Here is a 23,921-nt window from a genome sequence, read left to right on the forward strand (position 1 = left end):
CTTCTCATGTTGTGGAGACACCAATCATAAAATTATTTTGTTTCTATTTTAAACTATAATTTTGCTATCTTTATTAATAGTAATATAAATATTTGATATGCAGTATACCTGATATGTAACTACTGAAGGGGTCTTGACCCACAGATTGAGAACCATTTGATCTATAACTCAGAAACAGATAATTGAGAATGTTTAATACCATAAGTATCCATTGTGACATCATCACTCATGCACATTACCCCACTGACCTTCTGACCTCACTGTGTGCAGAATGCTAACACTGAATGATCTCCCTTCTTGAATCATGCTGTTAAAGGATAGGCAAAGTTTTTCCTCTGATGTATATTTCATATCATGTTATAATTATAATGTCATTTCATTAAAATTTATTCTTAAAATGATCTTAGTAATTGCACATTAGTTTATATAAATTTTATTCCTGAAAAATAAATGCCCAGCAATTAACATTTAGCATACATTTTTATACTACTAATAGTATGATAGAGTCTAGTATAGAGTTCTGAGTACATATATCTAATTAGGCTTATGCATACATAATATCTTCCATGACATGACAAATTGCTTTCTAGAAGGAGGGCACCATTGCTCTTCATTAGAGGTGCCCTACACCAACCACTCAGCCTAGTTCAATACAGCTGGTACGGTCTGCTTACCACTTTAAGGGTTTACATGCTTTTCATTTGCTCTCTGTTTGTATGAGAGTGTGAGTGTGTGTGTGTGTGTGTGTGTGTGTGTGTGTGTGTGTGTGTGTGTGTGATTTTTTGAATGAGAGGAAAAATATATGACATTTGCATTTCTTTTCATGCATTTATTATTTAAAATTAGGAAAAATAATTACATAAGGGGAGATTATTTGCACATATTTCCTGATCATAATAAAGATATTAGTTAGTAGTATTTACAATTACGTGGTTGCTTCTATCAACATTTTTTTCATTTTCTTAAAAACCAAATTCTATCACATCATTTTATATTTTAAAATTATTTTCTCCTCTTCACAGTAATTTGTTCTGCAGTTTTTCATTTTTTATTATGGTTCTTTCTAGATGAATGTGTTAACTCATTTTAAATTTATGTTTGAAAAATATGTGGATACAAAATTCAATTTAATTTTTTTATCCTTCATTAGATTCTTCCAGATATTTAAAGTTAGTCATTTGCCTCTTAGTTCCATGTAATCAGATATTTAGACATATTAAAAACAATGACCTCATTGTCATTTGATCTCAACTGTATTTACATGAGTTCAGTGTGAGCCTTTCCTAAATCAGGCACAGATGACATAAGCAGTGCAATATTCAAAATTAATACAGCATTTTCTTTACTTGATCAGCCTCAGCTAATTGAAAAAGCAGGCAGAATAAAAAGAACTCCTAACCTAATACAAGGCACATGCAGTGGCATGCTCTTTGTGCTAAAACCCTTCTGTGTATAGGCTAATCCATTTTCTTCTTCTTGGCATTGTTTAGCTCATTCCAGCCAGACATAGTATAAATTCTATGTTTGCCTGGGATGAAGAACCAAGCCAGGTGTGAATAGATGATAAGTACCTCTGTGACCATGCCTAACTAAGGATTGGTTTCCTAATGGTACTCAGATTTCTACCATCTGATTTCTGAGTTCTCAGTGCCTCTACTTCTCTTATAATCTTTCATAACACACACACACACACACACACACACACACACACACACACACACACACACACACGAGAGAGAGAGAGAGAGACAGAGACAGAGACAGAGAGACAGAGAAACAAAGAGAGGCAGAGAGAGAGAACACAGACACAAAGTCACACAGAGAAACACAGAGAAAAAGACAGACAGGCAGGCAGATAACAGACACATAGGGTTTTGCTTGGATAACCTCCTGGGTTGTTTTTCTTTTTTTCTGTCTCATGGATCTTTCTCTTGAGAACATTCATAGCCTGTTCCTTAGTTCAGTTGTGTGTTGAATTCAGAAGACTACGCATTTCTGTCATCTGCACTTCTTTCCTTTTGTTTCAAAAACATGTCTTTCTGTTTTTATATTTAATTGATACGTTTCTTTGGAAATCTGTAAGGGAAGAAGTTAAAAGTGCTGTTTACATAACTGTCATGTTATTAACTAAAAGACGGGGCACCTCCAACACTCTACACATGCTGTTAATGTATCACAATTCAGCATTTGCTTGTGCTAAATGCATGCTTGTCAGAAAACAGCAGAACATGTGTCCCAAGCAAATATCCATCATCGTGTTTGCAGGTGGGACTTGCATAGCCGAAAAAAGGCCAATCTATTTCACTGGCTGTCAGCAGTATTGTCAGCAAAGAGGAGAACAGTGCTAATATATAAAATGCTTTGCTTGCATACTTAGAAGCCTTGGGTCTGCTCTGTCAGTAGCCAGGCATTTTACACATATTTTCAGTAAAGTGATGCGGTCCTTCATTTAAAAGGCCAGCTGATGGAGTAATACCAGATTTTATTGAGACTCTCATGATGAAAAGGCCATTCCTTCTTGGTACCATCCCTGGGGTTATGCTGCATACCTCTCCTCCAATAATTGTGCACAGGAATAACAAGCCAGCGGCTGTGCACAGTAATTGGCACCTCCTCACTGCATTTGTGAGGAGTCGATCTGAGAATTACTGAAATCGAACAACAGCCACAGTGACTACAAGACTGAGGCACATATTGATCTAGAAGGAATAGGATGGATCTGTCAGGTCTGGGCAGAATACATCATGCTCCTGGTGAGAGAATTCTTCCTGCAGAAAAAGGAAATAATTATTTTCTCCAATGGTACACTCTAAATAAACAAAAGCATGCACACTCATAAAGAAGCCTTTGATGTGGAAAAATAGCTTTTTAATAATCTTTGTAGCTCTTGCTTTAAGAATCATTTCTCTGAGATCTGCTCCAGTTTTTCTGAGCTTCCTCTAGTCTATTAGGACATTGAAAATGTATAATTGCTCTATTCAGATTTCAAATCCTATTTAACCAGTCTTCAGTTAAAACGGAAAGAGGCAGACCCATTTAGTATACACAAAGTAGGAAATAATTGCATTGGAAAACCCCAAAACACACAAATCAGAACCAGCTGTTGCCAAGCAAGTATGAAAAGCTGTGCTCTGGACTTTCCGTGGCCTGCAGCAGTGATGTTATACAAACATCAAGTCCCCATGGTGTCTCGGCAGCTACTCATGCAGTGGGAAGAATTACATATCTAGCTAAAGGTTTACCAGATGGATATTCAATCAGTTTCTTTCATGAAAAAATATCTATCTAAAATGAATATGTAAGAATAGCTGCATATACTTTTAAAAACTTAACAATATTTTCCCAGCATCTTTCCTGAAAGGAACAATAAGCACTAGAAAGACTAAGCAGAAACTGTGCTGATAAAGTGCAAGACTCATGGAAATAAACAAGGATAACCGGAAAACAGTCAACCGAGAGTAACTGGTGAGATAATTATGGGAAAACAAAAAAACAAATAAAAATATTGTTACATTAAGTTCCTGGGCTTAAGATTGGAGATAGCAAGTTGTTTCTCTAATACGAAACAGACAGGTACGTACATTACTGTCTTAGCGCTTGGTGCTGTCTTTCTTGCTATCAGAACCCTTGTGTGACTGCCTTGAACAAAATTCCCCAAATCTGTACTTCATGCTATACTGAACCCTGAAATTTCTCTCCCATTTTCTAAATACTTTAACCCCCATCAGTTTCTTCTTTGTTGCTTAAAATGCGTTCCGTTTCCAGTAATGTGAGCCATTGATTTTTGAATGTATTCAGAGTCATCCAACCTTATAAGGCTACTCCCTGTCTGGGTGCCTTCACAGCCACCCCAGGCTTCAGTGATTTCTTCCCTTACATGAAGTCTCTCGCTCTAAGAACAGTACTGGTGTTCATTAGAGTTGGCAGGAAAATAAGCATTCTTGGTCTCTGTTGCAAGTTTCAGGGAAAACTCACAATAAGGTAAGACTACTACAGATTCCTTAAAAGGCACTATTTGGCAAATCATGAGTGCTCTGGAGTTGGAAGAGTATGTTGAAAGGCAGTTTGGTTGAGTGTTTTCAAGCTTCATGATTGCAAGAGTTCTTTCTGGCTCATTGTTCCTCCATCCAACATGCAAACTGGTTTTCAATATCCACTTCCTATGAGCATAGGCTTGAGTTTGTAGATTTAGGATGTCATTGTATTAAATCAAACAGAGAATGAAGATTGCGAGAGACAAACATTCATGAGGATGGAAGTTGCCCTCAGTATTCTCTAAAGTGAGAAATTCTGTGACCTCCGTGACTCCCACTGATAGCACCCTTCCAAGTTAGAGAGGAAGAGTACAGTTTTGGCAAGGCAGTCAAAAATATGTCCGTTACCTATAAAAACATGATATGAATTCGTCAACTCTAGAGATGGCTCAAGAGCATGGATTGCACTTGTGGAGGACCAGAGTTCAGTTCCTAGAACTTACATCAGGTGACTCACAGCTGCCTGTAATTAAAGATATATGGAGTCCAAAGTTCTCTTTGGACATCTGCAGAAACCTGAATTTTTGTGCTTCTACACACACACACACACACACACACACACACACACACACATACACACACACACACCACCACCACCACCACCACCACCACCACCACAGAGAGAGAGAATACGCATGATACACATAGAGATCAAATTAGAAATAAAATCTTCAAAAACAAATTAAAATAAGGATATATTTTATATACATTAGGTGTGTTTATATATATGCATTTGTGTGATATATGTGCATATATTCATTCATTTGCACTACGTGTATCTATGTATTACCATGTTGAAAAGAGTGATGGATATCTCTATTACTGTCCTCTATGTTTCTTGGTGGTAAGGTCTCCTTGAAACTCAAGTTTGCATTGTTTCTTTCGGCTAGCTGTCAGCAAACACTAACAATCCTCTTGCTATAGCAGTATTAAAAACTGATATTACAGATGTGTTTGAAACTATGCAAAGCTTTTATGTATGTTCTGGGATATGAACTTTAGTTCTTATGTTTGTATAGCAAGATTCTATATAAAGTATTGTTAACCACTCCAGCCACTAAACTAGAAACTCTAGAATGAGTGACCAAATTAATATGAAGCATAATTTTAAGCATAATTCCTGCATGGAATATGAGGTTGAAACAAATTAAAAGAGTCGCTTTATAATCCAGTGCTTGTATATTTTTATTGAAAATAGAATTGCATACAACTGATGGTAAAATACATTTACAGAATGTTCAAAATCCCTTGTTCTGTATCCAGGTATGTGGGAAATTTTATGTATTTCTCCTCATTGTCTCTGCAAGCGTTTTTACTCTTTTAAGTGAAGGTTAAAGTACCAGCACCAGTCATATCATTAATAAAAGCAACCAACACCAATAGAAATAGTATTTTAAGGTATTATGTTCAGCTAAAATAATAGGCCAAATAGAACTGGAAATACAGGAAAACACCAAAGGCAAAAACTTCATAGTTATTCACTGGGAGAGTCAGAGATGAAGATGATTATATCTAATAGCATTAAGATTTTGTTAATGCAACTAACCCCTGTTCTTCTACCTTTGAGACTACTGTATTATTCAGTGACAGTTCCTTAAAATGAAAAAAAGATCAACCGCATATCTTTTAAAAAAAATCAATCGTCCAACAGGAAGAAGATGGATTGCCATTGATTGCTTCCTGCTGGTGTTAGGAGTGATGGATGACCACAGCCATGACATTGATCTTGAGGGGCAGGCAGCCTTACACTGGTTGTGAATTGCTTATTTTAGGACTTCCTACTCAGTAGATACCTATACACAATACATGCTACACTTTACCCTCGTCACCTTCTAGCTATTCATTGGCGCCACTGACTACCTATGTTTATACATTTAAGCATTGTCACTTCCGCTAAAATTTCACTCAAGTATAATGGACATAAAGGGATTCTAGACACACAGTACAGTTATATAACAAGACAGCAGTCATATAAATAAGTTACCTATACTGAGTGTGGTTTATTGCTACACAAAGCAATCATGAGGTCATCTTGAAACTCATTGAACTTCACATTTTCTTTTTTATTTTTACACTGTTACTTTGCCAAAACAAAAAAGGATTTCTGGTTGAACTTCCAGTGTTGGCACCTACTGACAAATGACTATGTAAATAAACAAATAGGATAATCAAATCACAGATGCACTAGAAAGAGAGGTTTTGTTTTTTTTTACTTTTAATCTTTATTAACTTGAGTATTTCTTATTTACATATCCATTATTATTCCTCTTCCCGGTTTCTGGTCCAAAATCCCACTAACCCTTCCACCTCCCCTACTATATGGGCTTCACCTCCCCCTCCTTGCCCCATTACCACCTTCCCCCCAACAAGCACGTTAATTGGGGGTTCAGTATTGGCAGGACCAAGGGCTTCCCCTTCCACTGGTGCTCTTACTAGGCTATTCATTGCTATCTATGTGGTTGGAACCCAGGGTCAGACCATGTATAGTCTTTGGGTAGTGGCTTAGTCCCTGGAAGCTCTGGTTGGTTAGCATTGTTGTACATATGAGGTCTCAAGCCCTTTCAAGCTCTTCCAGACCTTTCTCTGATTCCTTCAATGGGGGTCCTATTCTCAGTTCAGTGATTTGCTGCTGGCATTCGCCTCTGTATTTTCTGTATTCTGGCTGTGTCTCTCAGGAGAGATCTACATCCGGCTCCTGTTGGCCTGCACTTCTTTGCTTCATCCATCTTCTCTAATTGGATGGCTGTATATGTATGGGCCACATGTGGGGCAGGCTCTGAATGGGTGTTCCTTCTGTGTCTGTTTTAATCTTTGCCTCTCTATTTCCTGCCAAGGGTATTCTTGTTCCCCTTTTAAAGAAGGAGTGAAGCATTCGCATTTTGGTCATCCTTCTTGAGTTTCATTTGTTCTGTGCATCTAGGGTAATTCAAGCATTTGGGCTGATAGCCACTTATCAATGAGTGCATACCATGTGTGTTTTTCTGTGATTGGGTTACCTAACTCAGGATGATATTTTCAAGTTCCATCCATTTGCCTATGTATTTCATAATGTCATTGTTTTTGATAGCTGAATAATATTCCATTGTATAGATGTACCAAATTTTCTGTATCCATTCCTCTGTTGAAGGGCATCTGGGTTCTTTCCAGCTTCTGGCTATTATAAATAAGGCTGCTATGAACATAGTGGAGCACGTGTCTTTGTTATATATTGGGGCATCTTTTGGGTATATGCCCAAGAGAGGTATAGCTGGGGCTTCACGTAGGTCAAAGTCCAATTTTCTGAGGAACCTCCAGACTGATTTCCAGAATGGTTGTACCAGTCTGCAATCCCGCCAAAAATGGAGGAGTGTTCCTCTTTCTCCACATCTTCGCCAGCATTTGCTGTCACATGAGTTTTTTTATCTTAGCCATTCTCACTGGTGTGAGGTGAAATCTCAGGGTTGTTTTGATTTGCATTTCCCTTATGACTAAAGATGTCCAACATTTCTTTAAGTGTTTCTCAGCCATTTGGCATTCCTCAGCTGTGAACTCTTTGTTTAGCTCTGAACCCCATTTTTAATAGGGTTATTTGTCTCCCTGCGATCTAACTTCTTGAGTTCTTTGTATATTTTGGATATAAGCCCTCTATCTGTTGTAGGATTGGTAAAGATCTTTTTCCAATCTGTTGGTTGTCATTTTGTCCTAACCACAGTGTCCTTTGCCTGATGTTGGTAGCCACCCGTACCAGCTGTTGTCTGTTAGTACAGGGCACAGAGGTTGTCCACCCCCGAAGGACGCAGTGCGCATGCGCAAGGGTGTGTTTGCGCCAAGTCTTTGTCCACCCCGGGGCGTGCCAATGAGATCACGGCTATGCGGCCAACCAGGAAGGAACACATTGCTTTTGGGGATATAAAGCTAACGATCTCTGGGGCCTCAGCGTCTCTCCTCTTCAAGATGCAGTAAACGCTTTGCTGCAGAAGGATCTGGTGTCCGCCTGCGTTCTTGCTGGCGAGACGATAGCGCAGGACAGCCTTATGGAAGTTTTGCAATTTTATGAGATTCCATTTGTCGATTCTTGATCTTAGAGCCTAAGAAATTGGTGTTTTGTTCAGGAAATTTTCTCCAAAGGCCATGTGTTCGAGATGCTTCCCCACCTTTTCTTCTATTAGTTTGAGTGTATCTGGTTTGATGTGGAGATCCTTGATCCATTTGGACTTAAGCTTTGTACAGGGTGATAAGAATGGATCAATCTGCATTCTTCTACATGCTGACCTCCAGTTGAACCAGCACCATTTGCTGAAAATGCTATCTTTTTTCCATTGGATGGTTTTGGCTCCTTTGTCAAAAATCAAGTGTGTGGGTTCATTTCTGGGTTCAATTCTATTCCATTGGTCTATCGGTCTGTCTCTGTACCAATACAATGCAGTTTTTATCATTATTGCTCTGTAATACTGCTTGAGTTCAGGGATAGTGATTTCCCCAGAAGTCCTTTTATTGTTGAGGATAGTTTTAACTATCCTGGGTTTTTTGTTATTCCAGATGAATATGCAAATTGTTCTGTCTAACTATCTGAAGAATTGGATTGGTATTTTGATGGGGATTGCATTGAATCTGTAGATTGCTTTTGGTAAAATGGCCATTTTTCCTATGTTAATCATGCCAATCCATGAGCATGGGAGATCTTTCCATCTTCTGAGGTCTTCTTCAATTTCTTTCTTCAGGTGCTTGAAGTTCTTATCATACAGATGTTTAACTTGCTTTTTTAAAGTCACACCGATGTACTTTATATTATTTGGGTCTATTATGAAGGGTGTCATTTCCCTAATTTCTTTCTCGGCTTGTTTCTCTTTTGTGTAGAGGAAGGCTACTGATTTATTTGAGTTAATTTTATACCCAGCCAATTGGCTGAAGTTGTTTATCAGCTTTAGTAGTTCTCTGGTGGAACTTTTGGGATCGCTTAAATATACTATCACATCATCTGCAAATAGTGATATTTTGACTTCTTCTTTTCCAATCTGTATCCCCTTAATCTCCTTTTGGTGTCTGATTGCTCTTGCTAGAACTTCAAAAACTATATTGAATAAGTAGGGAGAAAGAGGGTAGGCTTGTCTAGTCCCTGATTTTAGTGGGATTGCTTCAAGTTTCTCTCCATTTAGTTTAATGTTAGCGACTGGTTTGCTTTATATGGCTTTTACTATGTTTAGGTATGGGCCTTGAATTCCTATTCTTTCCAGGCTTTTTATCATGAACGGTGTTGAAGTTTGTCAAATGCCTTCTCAGCATCTAATGAAATTATCATGTGGTTTTGTTCTTGCAGTTTGTTTATATAATGGATTACGTTGATAGTTTTCTGTATATTAAACTATCCCTGAATCCTGGGATGAAGACTACTTGATCATGATGAATGATTGTTTTGATGTGCTCTTTAATTCGGTTTGCCAGAATTTTATTGATTAGTTTTGCGTCGATATTCATAAGGGAAATTGGTTTGAAGTTCTCTTTCTTTGTTGGGTCTTTTTGTGGTAAAGGTAAAACAGTAATTGTGGCTGCATAGAAGGAATTCGGTAGCGCTCCATTTGTATCAATTTTGTGGAATAGATTGGATAGTATTGGTATGAGGTCTTCTATGAAGGTCTGATAGAATTCTGCACTGAACCCATCTGGACCTGGGCACTTTTTGGTTGGGAGACCTTTAATGACTGCTTCTATTTCTTTAGGAACTATGGGGTTGTTTAAATGGTTTAATCTGTTCCTGATTTAACTGCTGTATATGGTATCTGTCTAGGAAATTGTCCATTTCCTGCAGATTTTCAAGTTTTGTTGAATATAGGCTTATGTAGTAGGATCTGATGATTTTTTGACTTTCCTCTGATTCTGTAGTTATGTCTCCTTTTTCATTTCTGATTTAGTTAATTTGGACACACTCTCTGTGTCCTCTCTTATTCTGGCTAAGGATTTATCTATCTTGTTGACTTTCTCAAAGAACCAACTTTTGGTTCTGTTGATTCTTTGTATGGTCCTTTTTCTTTCTACTCGGTTGATTTCAGCTTTGAGTTTGATTATTTCCTGCCTTCTACTCCTCCTGGGTGTATTTGCTTCTTTTTGTCCTAGAGCTTTTAGGTGTGCTCTCAAGCTGCTGATATATGCTCTCTCCTGTTTCTTTCTGCAGGCACTCAGAGCTATGAGTTTTCCTCTTAGCACAACTTTCATTGTATCCCATAAGTTTGTGTATGTGTACCTTCATTTTCATTAAATTCTAAAAAGTCTTTAATTTCTTTCTTTATTTCTTCCATGACCAGGTTATCATTGAGTAGAGCATTGTTCAACTTCCATGTATATGTAGGCATTTTCCCTTATTGTTATTGAAGACTAGCTTTAGCCCGTGGTGGTCTGATAGGATGCATGGGATTATTTCTATCTTTCTGTATCTGTTGAGGCCTGTTTTATGACCAATTAAATGGTCATTTTTGGTGAAAGTAACATGAGGTGGTGAGAAGAAGGTATATCCTTTTGTTTTAGGATAGAATGTTCTATAAATATCTGTTAAGTCCATTTGATTCATAATTTCTCTTAATCTGTCTATGTCTCTGTTTAATTTCTGTTTCCATGATCTGTCCATTGATGGGAGTGGGGTGTTGAAATCTCCCACTATTATTGTGTGAGGTGCAATGTGTACTTTGAGCTTTAGTAAGGTTTCTTTTACGTATGTAGGTGCCCTTATATTTGGAGCATAGATATTTAGGATTGAGAGTTCATCTTGGTGGATTTTTCCTTTGATGAATATGAAGTGTCCTTCCTTATCTTTTTTCATGACTTTTAGTTGAAAATTGATTTTATTTGATATTAGAATGGCTACTCCAGAGTGCTTCTTGAGACCATTTGCTTGGAAAGTTGTTTTCCAGTCTTTCACTCTGAGGTAGTTTCTGTCTGTCTTTGAGGTGTTTTTCCTGGAGGCATCAGAATGCAGGGTCCTCATTGCCTGTCCAGTTTGTTAATCTATGTCTTTTCATTGGAGAGTTGAGACCATTGGTGTTGAGAGATATTAAGGAATAGTAATTGTTGCTTCCTGGTATATTCATATTTGGATGTGAGATTATGTTTGTGTGCTTTTCTTCTCTTTGTTTTGTTGCCAAGATGATTAGTTTCTTGCTTCTTCTAGTGTATAGCTTGCCTCCTTATGTTGGGCTTTTCCATTTAATATCCTTTGTAGCGCTGGATTTGTAGAAAGATATTGTGTAAATTTGGTTTTGTCCTAGAATATCTTGGTTTATCCATCTATGTTAATTGAGAGTTTTGCAGGATACAGTATCCTGGGCTGGTATTTGTGTTCTCTTAGGGTCTGTATGACATCTGTCCAGGATCTTCTGCTTTCATAATCTCTGGTGATAAGTCTGGTGTGATTCTGATAGGTCTTCCTTTATATGTTACTTGACCATTTTCCCTTACTGCTTTTAATATTCTTTCTTTATTTTGTGCATTTGGTGTTTTGACCATTATGTGATGGGAGGAGTTACTTTTCTGGTCCAATGTATTTGGAGTTCTGTAGGCTTCTTGTATGTTTCTGGGCATCTCTTTCTTTAGGTTAGGGAAGTTTTCTTCTATGATTTTTTTGAAGATATTTACTGGTCCTTTGAGCTGGGCTCCCCACTCTCTTCTATACCTATTATCCTTAGGTTTCATCTTCTCACTGAGTCCTGGATTTCCTGTACGTTTTGGGCCAGTAGCTTTTTCTATTTTACATTATCTTTGACAGTTGTGTCCATGATTTCTATGGAATCTTCTGCTCCTGAGATTCTCTCTTCTATCTCTTGTATTCTGTTGGTGATCCTTGTATCTACGGCTCCTTGTCTCTTCCTTTGGTTTTCCATATCCAGGGTTATTTCCCTGTGTCCTTTCTTTATTGCTTCTATTTCCATTTTTAATTCCTTCACCTGTTTCATTGTGTTTTCATGGAATTCTTTCAGGGATTTTTGTGATTCCTCTCTATAGGCTTCTACTTGTTTATTTATGTTTTCCTGCGTTTCTCTAAGGGAGTTCTTCATGTCTTACTTGAACTCCTCCAGCATCATGATCAAATGTGATTTTAAATCTAGATCATGCTTTTCTGGTGTGTTTGGATATTCAGTGTTTGCTTTGGTGGGAGAATTGGGCTCTGATGATTCCATGCAGTCTTGGTTTCTGTTGCTTGGGTTCCTGTGCTTGCCTCTAGCCATCAGGTTTTCTCTTGTGTTACTTTGTTCTACTATTTCTGACAGTGGCTAGACCATGTCAGGAGTGCTGTAGACTTGTTTTCCTGTCTTCCTTCAGCCAGTTATGGGAACAGAGTGTTGTGCTTTCAGGGGTGTAGTTTTTCCTGTCTACTGGACTTCAGCTCTTTCTGTGGGCCTGTGTCCTGAGTCCACCAGGCAGGTCGCTTAGAGTAGAAAAGTTGGTCTTCTCTGTGGTTCCACAGCTCAAGTTGCTCGTTGGGGGCTGCTTTTGAGCTTTCAGTGAGGCCAGCAATCAGGAGGTTCTGTGCGGTCTTTTGCCAGAGCCCCCGTGCACCGGGGTCCCAGATAGCGTTAGGTGTTTTCCTCTGGAGTTAGAGATGTGGGCAGAGTGTAATCTCCTCTGGCTTCCCAGGCGTGTCTGCCCCTCTGAAGGTTTAGCTCTCCCTCCCATGGGATTTGGGTGTAAAGAACTCAGAACTTCACATTTTCATAGAAGAGAAGAACCTGTGGAATGTTCCATGCTTGTTCTATTCTGCATTTGGAAGATGCTAATTATTTGCAGTTCAGGTAAATTTATCCATCCTATAAAATTCTATATATTCATTTGTATGAGTTTGCATATGTGTATGTTCGTATGTGTGTAAATATTGATCTATGATGACTTCTTTAGTCAAGGAAAGATGGAGTATGACTTGAGAATACTGTTTAATGCATTTATTCTAAGTCCTTATATTTTTCTTGACAGCCTTCTTTATTTCAGTGTTTTATATTCTTCCAAAAGTCACAGAACCTAACCTTTGACTGGCATGTATAATCGCTGTCTATACTTCTTCTTTCCTCGATGACCTGCGACCTAATGGAAAGATCTTCCTACTGTAGGCTTGTGAGGGTGCTGACTGAATGAATTTCAGCATGTGGCAATTAGAAAAGGCCATTGTTCATTATATATATCTTACTAGCGTCAGGAGTCTTAAAATGTGGTTAGACCTTATAACCAGGAATCATTTTCTTCTGTTATGAACTTTCCTAAGTCAACCCTGTGTCTGATATCAGATGGGAAATTCTGTTTTTGTTGTTTATTTTGTTGATGTTGTCAAACTCTCTAAGTTCTAAGAGTGAAAATGACTGTACCATAAAGACAAATACTTTCATTGAACATTATATTTAACCTAGTAACATTTATTGGGTAGAGAAAACTTATAGTAATTATTTAAATTACCTGCAACATGAAGTGTCAGCAGTAGATATAGTGCCATACTGCATCTCAAATAAACACAGTTGCACAGGCAAAATAGTTACAAATGAGAACGCTGGTCAATTCTGTGGTAAGGATGAGTATCAACCAGCACAGTGCATGTCACAATTATTCACTGTAATTTGATAGCAACATTTAATGTTAAATTATTTTAACCTAATTACACACTAGACATTATAGATCCAAGGTAAATTTCCCCCTTGGGAATTTGATCAAGTCCATTCTATTTTGCCATCTTGCTTGTAATATATACATACAGTCTCTGTCTTTATTTGATTTTCATTGCTGTGATCAAACACTGAACAAAAACAACATGAGAAAGAAGGAGGTTATTTTGCATACATGTTTATAGTTCATTAACAAGAGGAACTAGGACTGAAACTCAAGACAATAACCAGGAAGCAGGAACTGTATCCAATCATAACAGAGTGCTGCTTACTGGGCTGTTTTTTATAACTGTTTTAGGCCGCTGTTTTATCCAACTCAACACCACTTACCCTGGGATAGCAATGCCCAAAGTGGTCTTGGGTCTTCCATATCGGTTGACATGGATCATTAATCAAGAACGTGTTCCACAGACATACCCACAAGCCAGTCTTATAGAAACAGTTTTCCAACGGAAGCTTTTTCCTCCCATGTGACTATAGTTTGTCTTATGTTGACAATAACCAAACAGCACACCTTTTTAGAGATGCACAAAAGTCTTCATGGTTTTTTTTCTGTATTCAATGAAATAACAACCTGCCGTCCTGGGGTTCCATTGCTTATTTGTTTTGTTTTGTTTGCTTGCTTCAGTTTCAGAACTAAAAGTTAGCTTTGTATCACATTATGAGAAGAGAGAACACATAGTAGGACTGGAGTGTCTAACTTTTTGGAACTCTTTGGAACTTGCATCTGAAGTTAAACGATTGCTCAATTAGTTATGCTAAACAGTCAACAACAACTTTATGTGTTACATTTTGAGAACTCTCTATGCTTAGTATCATAAGCCTTACATTTTCAGAATAGGTGATAACTACAGGTAGTAGAAATTTCAGGGAAAACAGAGTATTGACACTGATACATTTTTTTATGAAACACCAAGTTGGTTAAAAGATTGAAAATGAGTGCTTTTATTTTGTTCTATTTTTCAGTTTCAGGTAAGAATTTCTGATGTCAGTAGTGAGAATATCATAGAAAAGAGAAATCTTGGTAGACTTGGAGTTCCAATAAGGATTCTGAGATTATCAAATGCCATTATCATCAAATCTGTCCATAGAAGCTGACATGCAGACTCATATTTTGTGAACTAAAGGACATATTATTTAGGTTAGCTGTTGTTATAAAACAGTCACCATGATAACCTAATAATTCCTACACGCACATATGTTCTTACAAAATGCAATATAGATCTTCTTTTGAGACATAGGCTAATTATTACATTACCACATGTTCTGCTTGCTTTTCTACAGCAGACTGCCCTGTGGATGGTGCTTAAGTTACAGTTCTCATTACTAAGATCTCAGAGAGCAAAAGTTGACTCTGGCCTACATTTGCAAGAGATATAGCCCAAAGAAAGGAAGATCTGATTATAAAAATGACTAAGTTACTGTGGTGAAAGCATTAAGTTATAGCTCCCCACATTTTTTGATCAAGAATTAGAGAGCTACTTTAGAGTTAGAGGCTAATAGTTCCCTAAAAGGCCCACCCTCTTTGACCCAAACATATCAGCTAGTACCACTGTCCAAAGGGACCAACAAACCAAGACAATGCTACCTACTAGAGATCAACATGTCATCCTGTGGGAGACATTTCACTTTAAAATCACACACACACACACACACACACACACACACACACACACACAAAGACAATTGGCTGAAGCTAAACAGAAGAACTTGTGAAGTAACCAATTATTTTGTAAAATTGAATCCATAATTTTTTGACAAGTGGTATTGAAAACACCTGTTTTTCTCTATGAAAATATATTATTCTATTGAGTTTATATCATATAAGCTCAGTTGCACTTAAACTTGACTATGTAGTGACACCAAATTGATGTCTCTTACCATTAGAAAAAAACCCAATCAATTGAAATGCAGAGTTGTGGAGTCTCATTCCAAAGGATACATCTAGCAAAAACACCATACCTAAGATTCAGAGAACATTGCTAAGGAAAACAAGAAGAGATTGTAAGAGCCAGAGCTATAAGATTGACTCCTAGTAATATCAGATGTTACATGCATACAGTCTCACCATGACTGCCTAAATTTGACCTGAACAAGGATGGTGGCCATAAACATGACAAAACCAGACTGGAAAAAGTCTACATGACCTCAACTATACACAAAGACCTGTAGATAACTAAGGAAGCTGGTATTGGAATAGGCTTTCTTCCCCATGAAAGAGCAGAATGATTTGCTGTCTTGTGCCCAATGATTAGCCTTGAATCTGTACATAGAAATAGCAGTATATAGACTGAACAGTATTCCTAGATAATATGTATTCAAATATATGTTTATATGAATATTCATATATATTTATGAACATATGCTTATATGAGTATATGTGAAGATATATGTTCATGTAATAATATATTTTTAGTGAAAAATGAAGCCATGAGTTTGGTGGAGACAAGGGAGGAGATATAAGAAGTTTTAACAAGGAAAAGTGAGGAAGAATGTAATTGTATTATAACCACAAAAAAACATTCATTTCCAGGGGGTGATGATATCCTTGTCAGGTCTTCGTACAAAATTTCATCATTTTTCATGTCCATACTATTTTTGTATCCTTAAATAGGGTGAAACAGGATGACTTTGTCCTTTTTTTCTGAAAGAATTGCCTTTTGACTGCTGTGAGTAAGTATAGTGGTATGCATTCGTGCATATAACAGTGTTTGTCAAGACTTTGACTGTTGCATAGCCCATAGAGGCTATATTCCACCTTTCACAGAATTTATCACTGGCTAGAAACTGAGCCAATGTTTTATTGGTGAACAACTAGCATAAATATTTTGGACTTGACACTCACCATTCTCAATATTTGATAGGTTTCCCTACATCTGGTTAGAAATGAAGAGAGTTCCCTAAGTTGTACTTTAGTTTACATGGAGAGATGGCTTCACCAAAGTGGCTTCCTCTGGCTAATAGTGTAGGAGGCTGCTTAACAAGTGTGAGACTACCCCACACAAGAACCTCTGCAGTGGGCTTACTGGAGAAATAAAAATGGCCACTCAGCGTTCCAATATGCCCTCCCCGTTAAAATACTTATCCCTGTCAATAGTCACTTATAATCCTATGTAGTATCTAATTGGAAGCACTTAGTACCAATTCTGGCTTCTAGCTATAATAAATATTTAATCACAGAGGCCCAAACTCTTTTCTGAAAGCAAACTATAGTCAGTGACTCTTAAAAACAGAACAAAGGACTAGGTCACCCAGAATGAGTCTTCCTCCTCTAGTTTATGGTGGATAAAGGTGCCCCTAATTGCCTTGGCTGAGGAGCAGTCTTGCTTCACTTTAACTGTCTGACATTTAGATGTTTCTCCTCTCACCTCTTCCTGTCGCTGTAACAAGGGACTGAATACAAAAGGAAAGCCCACTTTGCTCCCACGTCCTCTACATCACAATGCTAAAGCCACGGTGATGCAGTATGTCACTCGAACAGTGTCATTTTTCTCTCCAATTAAAAATAATAGATGATACTGGCCAGTCACTACCTGGGGTTCTTGAAGGAAGAAAACTAGTTACTATCTAGACAGACCCACTGTCCACTAATTTGAAGTTCAAAAATTGATGGCTATCCATCTCTGAGTCTCAGCTCCACCTGAGTGTTGCCTAGAATCAGTGCTTCCCAGGGTGACATTCTGACAACTGCCACTCCATCTGATACCTCTTTTTCCGCCATAGAACAATTTTCACACAGCCTGGATGTGAAGAAACAGGACGCCACCCTTCTGCTTCTCTACTGTGTCTCCTGAATCTCTTTCTCAAAAGTTTCTTTGTCACCAGGATGTTAAACATATTTTACTGACTGATTTCCTATCAAAACTCATTTTCAATAGCATTCAACAAAACAAATCTGCTCATATATCAAGCAGCACAATTGAATAAAATACATACAGCATTCAATGGAGGAAGAAAATTAGTTATTTGATTTATTTATACATATTAATTTTCACAATTCGCAATTAAGACATATATAATATTTTATTCACCCATTTATAGAAAAATAGATTGCCAATTTTAGTGGGATAAATTCTGATAATCTGACTATTAGTTAGAATAGTCAAAAAGGTACAGACTATATTCAATTAAATCTCTTAACCAGAAAAAAATCTTTAGAGATTTAAAAACTAAATCCATCCTCATACGTTATTCCTACCCCATTTCAGGTTATTAAAAAATGCAGTTGCTGATAGATATTTTCTTAAAGAAATAATGCATTGGGTTATAACTGGAGGCCAACTTTAATGTTTGAAAGCCACCAATATATTTTCATGTCTATACTAGCCAAACAATGTGAAAGGAAAATAAAAGAAATATTATTAAACATGAAAAGAATAGAAAAATAACATTAAAACCAAACCTATCACTAGACTACAGTAAAAGTGTAATATGTTGAAGGGACACGCTGACTACATTTACCAAAGTAGAGTGAAGTTTCTAAACTTTTGGTTGTGCATATTTTCTCTGTTTTCCTAGGCATTTGTTCAAGTGTCCCTGTGAGCCCAATAATTTAAGCAAGCTACAAAACGTAAGGTAGATTTGTAAGATAAAAGTTATTTCCAAGTTAAAATAATTACTTATTTTAAGGTTTAAATACCCAAAAATATATGTAATGTATCTATAAAATCCTAGCAAACTATTTAGACACGTACTCTTCTTCAGGTCATTTTAAGATTATAGTTTTAACATTTCTCATTCCTCAGGCTTCCTTTTATTTTAAAAACTTCCTAGCAGTTCCCTTTAATGCATCCATTAATTTCCATTTTTTATAAGTCTGTATAACTTTATAGTAAATGTTCATACTAAAGTGTTTTATTTATTTTCACAAACAACAATAGATATTTAGGTTGGTATTATAATATGCAAACTAGTGAATTAAAAATATATTTATATACTTAAATACACACACACTATATATATATATATATATATATATATCTTGAGAACAATACTTCCTTGAGGTTAGAAGCCTAATCTCTGATTAATACTTCTGAGAAAGTATGTAAAAGTGCGGCCTAATCAAATAGGATAGTGTTTGGAGCAACTGTGTAACTCATTTTCTATTGATTTTAACAGTTTTTAATTAGAAAATATCCTTGTGAGATCACACCAACCAACATTTAAATTATGTGTAATTTTCATGAACCCCATGATGGATGTCATCCACTTGACTGGATTTCCAATCACCCAGGAGCATGTTTATCAGGCCGTTTCCAAAAAGGTTTAACTGAGGTAGGGAGACACATCCTGATGTTGGGCTAGAGTTGGAGTTGAATAAGAATGTGAAAGAAGTGGAATGCCAATATTCATCCCCCCCTTTCTTTCTGACCCATGGATGCAGAGTGACTGGCTACCATCTGCCCCTACAACAATCCCTTCCTTGTGTGATAGCCTCAAATAGCAAGTCGATCTAAATTCTTTCTTAAAAATTTCTTTGGGTGGGTCGTTTGCACAGGAACAAGAAAATTAACTATTGCAAGCACCATAATTAGGCTACCCTCATCAAATAACAGACAACATCCTGTAACAGTAAGCATATCTACTTTGATTATCTCACCTCAAATTAATACCCAGCTGAAGGAAGAAAAAAATGTTAAAAAAAAGAAAATGTTACATGACTTCAAGTTCATTAGTTTGGGGGCCTAAACAATATTTCTTAATAGAGGTTATGTATATTAGTTTCTTGGAAAAAGTACTATGCATTTTATTGTGTTTTTAACAAAGCTGTGAAGACTTTAACTAAATCTGTAATGCAACCCTAGGGTAAGATATGGGGAAATGTCACAGATAATACCAAGTGAGATGCCTTTCTGTCTTTTAGTTTCTTAGCAGTCACATTGGAAATGGAGTCCACCAGCATTGAGGCTCCATGACAGGTCTGTGGAGTGTATGCAAGGAAAAAGAATGGAAGAGAAAAACAAAATTTTCTTAGCATTTGAGAAATCAGTTTAGCCATTCATCAGCCCAGAAAGTAGAAACTGACACCTGCAGAAGATGCTGCAACAGAAGTAGGACAGTCCCATCTCACTACAAAGACAAGAATGGGAAAGATTTCAAATGGAGTGGGTAAAACTTAAATGGGAATAAATAAATAACACACAGTGGAATGCATTTGAAACACAACCTGACAGTATTTTAATGTGCTGTGAAAATGTTTATCCAGGAGGTTGGGGAAATGCAAAAAGAGAGTTTAACTCTGTCTAGAGTGTTAATGTTGATATCTACATAAATATAAGTTATTAAAGTCCAAACTCTTCTCCAATCCTATAATACAGATTTTCAGGACCTAAAATTGCCAAACCTTCAGGCTAAGCACATCTCTCTTAAGATAAGACTTCACATGTTTAAACAAAGAGCAATAAATCGTATATAGAATCCACACAAAGTCAGCTAATTCAAACAGAAACAGAGTCATTTCTCTTCTTCAGTAAACCAGTCAGAACAAAGTCAAAAAGGAATCTAGTGTAGAAAGTAAAAGACATATGCAGGAAAAAATGACTTTTAGAATGTGTTGATTTTAAGACAAGCATATTTAGTGGATGCATCAATAACAAAAAATGTTGAAACAACATTTTATCTTACTTTAGTAAGACATAGTATAGCATTTTTTTATTCAGTAGGAAAGAAAAACATCAAACTAGTTCTTTTGGATTTAGATTTTACTTTTTAGATTAAATCGCAAAATGTGATAATTTGTGTGATGTCAATCTACTCTCAAGATTCATGTTATAAAGGGTCATAGAAATAAAAATATGTGGAGGTAAGACACTGGTGACTTGATGCTCTCTTATTCTAACACCCTTTTCTTCCTTTCTCAGCTTCTGGAGAAGGCTCATTATCTAATGTTCTGGTCCTTCTTGCATGTGTTACAATGACCTAGTTTATGTACCCTCCTTTCTTTTATTAAGTACCTCTGAGACTACATTGATGAAACTGAAAAAATTCAGGCTAATAAGCCCTATACTATATTTATAAAATTTAATTCCATTTGTAACTTCCAAGCAATTGTATATGTAACAGATACTTCTCTTTCTCTTTTGTGACAAACGCCTCAAAAAAAAAAAAAAAAGATCAAATGAAAAGAAGTAAAAGTCAGTGTTCGCTCCTGGCTTAGAAATATTTCCCTATTATTGCTTGACCCTGTTGCTTTGATCCTTATTGAGATTTTTGTAACAGAGCAATGACTCCCTTTATGGTAACTGGAAAGCAGTCTCTCTTACATGTATTGACTTGACAATGAATTAGAAAATGATCACGTGGACAGGTTGAGAAATGGACAAGATCTCTGTGAACTTTTTCAGCTGTGAACGAATCAAGGTATTTGTCTTGATAGGAAAATGGTTCCATATGAAGCTAATGGGCATCAGGTCTCCCCTTCAATTAATACACCCATGCTCAGCACAAAGAAACCGAAAGGAAAGACATCTGCGTTCAATTAAGGCGTTAGGCAGCATCACTCAAAACTGTAGTTTCTGTGCAAAGAAGTAAGTGGCCAAAGTTTGATTCATAGCAGAAGAGTTCCAAAATAATAAATATTTTTGACAGAGATAAAAAAAATAATGGAGCTGTTTTTGTATGTGGTTTTCTTTGTTTGATTTTTGATTATTCCCCAGGAACAGACCCATACCTCTGCATGGATTGGAAAAAATCCCTCTCAAGTTTATCTATAATTGATTCTAGTTGACTAGCTACCTCATGTCGCATGGGATAATGTCCTTTTGGGACCTTCTGGAACCCAAGGTTATTCACTGATGAATCACAGAAGAGATGCCAAACACAAAAACACAAATGTCACATTTAGTATTCACCAAATGGAGAAGGTTGGATTAAATATTGTGAACACTTCTGAATCTATCAGTGGTTTATTAAAACTGGGGTTATGTGTGGTGGCTCATGACTGAAAGGAATCTTAGCATTTAGAAGACAGAAACAGAAAGATAGTTTTGAGGTACAGAGTAAGTCTTTGTCTCTAAATAAAAGAGCAGAACAACTAGGCTTTTTTAGTAAAATTGTCTGTCATTCAGAATGGCAAATACTTCCTACAGGAAATGAGCAGGATAACAGAACATCACACATGACACTTGTCACCATCCTACCTAGGTTTCCTGAAGTCCAGGTTCAGATGTTTCATCCAGCCTGGAAGCACTAGGAACCAACATAGATTTTGTTCAGAGACTTCTGTACTTCTTTCCAAGAAATGACGCCATTATGCCAGACAACTTAGGTGTGTCCTTACTTTATTGCCTGCACTGTATATATATTCAGTGTCTTGGAGCCACTGCCAAGTATCCATTTCTGACACTCTTCTCACTATATTTTATCATACCCAGCTTGTTTTTAGGATGGCAGTCTCAGCTAATATTTGATGCTGTATATAAATAACAGTAAGAAAAGCTGATACTGAAATTACTTTGACATACAATATAAAGTATACTGGAGGATACAATGTTCACACAAAAGTCATGTATCTATACCATGATAGCAATTTTGAACATGATATATTTCCTAGTTATAAAGTTTAAATGCTTGTACAAATATTAAATTCATTAATCTCACTTATTTTTCTCACTACAGATGAATTGATGCTAACTCTTAATTCACTTTCTGCACTCTCTTTCCTTCCTTCCTTCCTTTCAGTTTATTTCTTTCTTTCTGTTTTTTCTTTATAATATAAAAACTATTCAAGCACCTCTACTACCAGAAGCATAGAAAAACATAGTAAGGCTGTAGTCACAAAATTTTATTTTGTTTCATTAACAAATAATGAAGATAGTTTGACTTTTAAAGCAAAGAAAATTGACAAAACTATTAATAATGATCTTATATTTAAAATTTTACTAAAGCAAAGGCACTTTATATTTTAATAAAATACATATGCAAGAATATTGTGTGAGTAAAGGGACAAGACTACTCTATTTCCTATTGCACAGCAAATTGCTCACTATCTCCTTACCCATAAGGAACATTAAGGATACAGCTATAAGGACTGGGGATGACATGTAATTTTATCCTCTTTAGTTGTCGTCTGATTTTGGAACAATGGTAATCTTTAACGTCTTAGGCCTTAATACTTGGATCAAGTCTGCGTAAGTATAGTGGACCAGTTCAAATGAAGGTAGGTAGTCCTCAGAGTAGTGCACTCCAATGAGAAGAAAAATGTCATTGTGCAAAGCAAACAGGCTCACGCCAGGTGATTGATTATGCTGTGTGCAGCAATGAGCCTGTTGTCCACATTTTAAAAGTCAATGTGTTGATCAATCCCACTTACAGAATTTGCATTGAAGTTCCCTCTACCTATCTGTGAAGGAAGAATCAGCACATTCTAGTTTGGGGATAGTTGAGAGTGTAGAAATGGAAAAATTGAGAGAAATCGAGACAGGGAGAGTTAACTGAGCAAAGTTCAAAATGTAACCAATGAATCTTCATAAAGTAGCAGCATTCACCTGAAAAAACAAACAAGGGAGCATCTACTTTGAGGCAATAGACTACACACCGAGAGAGAGAGAGAGAGAGAGAGAGAGAGAGAGAGAGAGAGAGAGAGAGAGAGACTTCTTTTAGCTGTGAGCCCAAGCCAGTGGCTTTTCCTACTTACCCTCAGTCTTTCACCAGACTTCTGACTAACTAATGAATTTCTCCCCAGAAGGACAGGGATTACTACTTTTAACATGTCTTGTCTCCTATGAGGTACAGGAAGGATTTTTCTAGAAGAATATTTAATATATGAAGGCTTGGGAGTGGTAATTATTTATTTTACAGTTCTGGGGGTGTAAGACAAAGGATTTTTCATTGAGCTATACTTCCAGCCTGCAAACATGAATTTTGAAAATGTGTACATTGAGACAAGAAACAATTTGTATATAGAATTTGAAATTGTGTTATATGGTGATTGAAAAAAAGGTATGACAAAGTACATCTGTAATCTCAGTGGAAGGTAAGGTGGGAGAATCTCAAAAATATTGAGGTTGATGGCATCCTGAGCTACATAGCCAAATGAGATCTTAGTTTGAAAGAGCATAGTAAAGAATGTAGACTATATAAAGTTGATCTTGAAAATGTTATAAAATATTTAGACAAAAGTATAGCAAGCACTGTGTGCATCCTCTATCAATCTGTCTGTCTATCACCCTTGGTAATTTTTATTTGATTTTTCACGATGCTAAGTTGTTGGTACAGTCAGCCATGGTATGCCTAGATTCAGCTATAAAATAATAATAATAAAGTGCATGAACTTCAC

The sequence above is a fragment of the Rattus norvegicus genome, chromosome 17, assembly GCF_036323735.1.
Source record: "Rattus norvegicus strain BN/NHsdMcwi chromosome 17, GRCr8, whole genome shotgun sequence".
NCBI classification, from domain to species: domain Eukaryota; kingdom Metazoa; phylum Chordata; class Mammalia; order Rodentia; family Muridae; genus Rattus; species Rattus norvegicus.